Source organism: Tuber melanosporum, assembly GCF_000151645.1.
Source record: "Tuber melanosporum whole genome shotgun sequence assembly, scaffold_33, strain Mel28".
Taxonomy (NCBI): domain Eukaryota; kingdom Fungi; phylum Ascomycota; class Pezizomycetes; order Pezizales; family Tuberaceae; genus Tuber; species Tuber melanosporum.
In genome coordinates, this window is record NW_003299008.1 from 29,621 (window position 1) to 34,730 (window position 5,110).

A 5,110-nucleotide genomic window follows, 5' to 3' on the forward strand; every position below is an offset into this window, starting at 1 on the left:
TATAAATTGCTTTTGTTTATTTTTCTATGATTTGCAGATAGTGTGTACAGGTTCAGCTGTGGTTAGTGGGCTTTTCTTGGCTACATGTTGGGGGTTGGAACTCTGTTAGTATCACTAAGACCAGTGGCTACCTGATGAAGCTAGGTATAGACTGTCTTGTGGCTGTTGGATGGTTGATCTATCTGAGGTGCTGAGGTGATAGGATGGGTCCTGTGGTGTCTGGTGCATAAAGCTTAGGAGCAGAGCTAAGGGGGAAAGGAGAGGTACTTGCAAGTACTGGTGGGGCCTGCGTCAGGTTGGGTGAGGTCTAATTAAGTATTTCTGGCCAGCTTAGGCAATTAGGCAAAGCTACTGAGTGCTACAAAGCTCCCTGATGGACTGGCTGGCTGATAGCTACCTGTGTAGATATTAGATTGTGACCACCATGTTGGACTTGTTTGGGTCTTGTGTGCTGGATTTTGTAGGAATACTTAGGTTTCTGTGGTTTGGCTATGGGTATGGCAGGAGGAGGTATAGTACTCTGGGTGGGATATAGGCTCCACTGACCATTTCGGTCTATTACTACGTTTATGTTCTTCCTTTATTTAAGTTTTGTATTTTGGTTGTCTGCCGCAGGTACTGGTCCTCCTTACCTATACACTCTTCGGAGGCAATTGGCAAAGTAGATTTATATAGTTGACGGCCTAGCATGTATGTACAAGAGGTGGACATGTTGGTCACCTCCTCCCTGCCTTGGTGGCACCTATATAGCTAGACTTTTATTTGGTTTTCTTTTGTGGTGAATAGGCTGTGAGACACTATACAGAGGATGCACTAGTGCATTTTGTGTTTGTTGGATGATGAACCCAGTCATGTTGGTCTTTTGCTCAGCTTCAGCTATGCTTAGTGCTGGTTGGCTTTATACTAGAGGGGCTATAGACTTGGACTAGGGAAGGAGCTGGGTTGTTTGATAGTCTTGAAATTAGTTTCCATGTGGGCATGATTAGGGAATAGCACATGTAAGAACATATACTTAGTTAGCCTGTAGTTAGTTACAAACCAGTTAGTGGTATCTTGGTATTGGCAAAGGCTCATCATATTCCAGTGTTAGCGGTATGAGTTTAAATTAAATTAAATTGATTTCTACAGACTTTCCTTGTCCTTACTTTCACACCATCTTGCAACATGAAGGTACCCTGGCAACCAATCAGAGCCCTTGATTTCTATCTCACAATAGGCTTCAAGTCTTTAACTTCGATTACATTTTAGCTCATCATTGTTAATCATTTTTTTATATTTGCAGGAATTCTCAGTTTCCTTCTACTTATTTGTATGGTTGTTCGCTATGGTTGTCTCCTCATGGTCGTAATAGCTAAGTAAACCTCGGCCCCCTCTGCCTTCATGGCACTATGTTTGTTAGTGGTTCTGTGTCTTGCCATTGGAGGAATGTTATGCTGGTAGTTATTCTGCCCCTGACCATAGTGTCGGTTACAGATAGTTGCATGGGTTGTCCTGTTCCTGGTTCATTGGTTCTAGACAAGGTGCGGACTCCTAGTATGGATGAGGTGGATCCTGCTATAGTGACGCCAGCTGTGGTATTATTACCCCCTTCTGAGAGGTAGATGACTGAGTCCTCTGTGACTGGCCTCATGGCTGGTTGTGGTAACACCTCTGGTGGCATTCCTCCTGTAGAGGTGAGTGGTGATGTGGGTAGCGCATCAACTCCTGTTACTAGACCTGTGCCTGGGGATGGGAAGAGGAAGAAAAACAAGAAGTGCTGAGTCAAGTAAGGCCAGTAATCACCTGTGCCACTTGTCCTCGACTCTGAGGAGTCATCACCATCGCCGGTTCGCCATAGTGAACAGACTGTTACAGAGTCTACAGTGAGTCCACCAACTGTAAAGGGAGCTGAGGAGTTGGAGGGCAACCAGATTACTGGGGTTTGTTTGGCCTAGTGTCAGGTGGTTAAAGACATGGTCGTCCAAGCTGGATCCACCGAAGCGTTCAGAGTGTACTGCCACTATAGTGCTCTCCGGATGGTCTAGGATGGTTCCTACTGTTGAAACCGGCAGATGCAACTCTGTCCTCACCGTACAGGTGATGTGTCCTCACAGCTGTTAGGGATGTGGTAAGAGATGTCGTAAGGTTGATTAAGTTAATAGCCACCTATGCTGGCTTGGCAGTCATGTGTTTCCTTCTCTATAGCCTCCGTCCTTGCTCGTAGGTAGGACATCGAACCAGTCGTGTCATGTTTATAGAATAAGTCTCTACAAATTCATAAATCGATTCTATTTTGTCTAGCTGCAAACCAATAGGTTATGAGCCCGGGTTCAGTGCTCTGAACCATACACATCTTGTCCGAAGACAAGCATCTCCGCTTCCCACATCCAAAACCACATTCCAGCTACGATGGCGGAAGTCTCCAAGCCCCTCAACATCCCACAAATTGAGAAGTTGCATGGAGCAATGAACTATCACACATGGAGGTCAATCGCAACGACCTTCCTAGATATTATGGGTGTATGGGATGTCATGATGGGTAAAACTCCGAAACCCAATGGTACCGATACCACTGCTGAAGCCTCCTAGGTCCGTCTATCCTAGCACACGAAAGGCTTCATACTTCTCAACATTGACCATGGCCTAATGCCACTGATCTCTACAGCCTTCAATGCACCTACTGCTTGGGCAAAACTGGAAGAAAGGTTCGACAGGAAGACTGCGACTAGTCTCCACTCTCTTCTGAAGAGTATCGTAACTCTTCGCTGCAGCAATAAACACCAAATTGCTACCCATATCGAAAAGTATAATGAGCTCTGGCAACACTTACTAGAGCGAACATCAGCGGCCACCTTCTTGTCCAGAAACACTGATTCCACACCCAAGGACGCTCTTGAAGTAGTCCTTCTCCCATTAGCCAACAGTGAGGTCGTAAAAGAAGCCTTCTTCCTTACCTCACTTCCTGAGACTCTCAACAACGTGGTAGATAATCTCACTACGAAAGAGACAGCGACATACAATGAAGTATGTATCAGGTTACTAGACCTCTATCCTGCGGAACAGCCGGCCGACACAAATACCACCTTCGCAGCAGCGAGAAGTAACCGAAATGATAGAGGAAGAAGGAAAGAAGAAAAGATTTGTTTGTTTTGCAAGTCGAAAGGGTTTCGAGGAATCGGTCATCTTGCCGCAGATTACCTCACTCGAAAAAGGGATACGACAAGAGAAGCTTCCATAGTGGCAGCTTTAGTTGGCAAGAATAAAGGGTACGCATTTCCAACCACCGAAAGTGAATTCCCACCAGATGCCTGGATCCTGGATAGTGGTGTGAGTAGCCACATGATACCAGATACCAGCCGAATAACTGGTTCAAGGCCAACAAACGTAACGGTTACCATAGAAAATGGTAAGCAACTGCAGGCAACTGTGATTGGCACTACAAGTTTCACAGCCCTTCTGTCCAATGGCAGTACACAGCACATTAGCCTGTACAACACCCTCCTAGTTTCAGGTCTACGGTTTTCTCTTCTTTCATAGCATCGAATGGCCGAGGCAGGAGCATGCAAGACTGACGATGTACTAGGAACCCCCATTACTGTTAATGAGAATACAGTACTTGAGACGATTCCATATTCTGGTTTGGAAATTATATGCATGCCCTCAGCGATCATTAATGTAAGCGTTATATAGCTACATCGAAAGTTAGCTCATTTACCTCCATCAGCCTTCACTACCTTACGCACACATACCAATAGGCTTCCTGCAGTACCATCGGTAAACGGGATCTTCGACTGTGATACCTGCAGCAAAGGTAAGTATATAAGAACTATACCTAAAGCTCAAACCACAGTTAGTCCTACTCCATACCATACCGTACACAGTAATATTTGCGGCCCATTCAGTGTACACACCATGGGGGGAAGCAAGTACTTCATATCCGCAATGGACGAGTACTTACACCGAGCTGAGGTTCGCTTTCTCAAAACTAGAGATGAAGCTCTGAAAGCCTTGCTCAACATGTTAAAACTGGCTGCATGTCAGTATGATACGAAGATTAAGGTTGTACAAACCGACAATGCAGGAAAGTTAACCTCTAAGTGGTTTGAAGATGAATTAGCAAAGCTTGGTGTGAGACACAAGTTGAGTATCGCTCACATCCATGAAACGAATAGAATGGCGGAGTGATTCAACCGCACAGGGACCACGTCAGTACGCACTCTACTCTTCGACTCTGGCTTACCCTTAAGCCTATGGGCGGAAGCACTTATCCATGCTATCTATACAAGGAATCGAATGCCGCATGCCATCCTAAATAACAAATCACCACATGAAGTTCTTACAAGAGAGATGCCAGATCTTGGACACCTGCAGCCGTTTGGATCTCCAGCACATGTCTTTGTCCTAGAAGAGAGATGAAGAACAAGAGGAAAACTACTAGCACGCACTGCAGAAGGATTTCTTGTAGGATATAGCCAACAGCAGAATCACTATCGCTTCTGGATTCCTTCACTACGGTGAGTGGTTCTATTGCGTGACTTCAAAGTGAGAGTGGTGATGCCGCCTGCTAATGCGATAACTATTGATACTTCTATTATGGAACTGCAGGCTATTCGACTCCCCACACTGGACGATACAGCCTCTAATTCTACTTCATCTACGGTTCCCTATGCATCTGCATCCATGGCAGAGATCCACAATCACTACCCAAATCTGTTTGACTCCGCTCTACCTGAACTATCCTCACTCGAGTCTATGACTTCTCCATCAATTGTTCCCTCCTCTACGCCAGGAATGCTTCCATCACCACCACCTAGATTACCAACTCTCACGCAGGGTATTCCTTTAGCTACATCAGCACTGGAAACATCCATTACTGATATCAGGAATGACACTTCTGAAGAAGTAATCATTTATAAGCCACTGCCTCAGGCTGAGTTGAGTACACGCCATGCTTGAATGGTTAAACCCTCTTCTAAACTTGGGGAGTGGGGTGAAGTTGCCCTCCTTGGGTGCGCCGATGAGGATGAACCTACGGTCTCTGCTGCACTCAGTGGTTCTCAGTCAGGAGAATGGAAGAGTGCAATAAAAAAGGAAATTGAGTCACTAGAGAAGTACAGAACGTGGGAGCTGA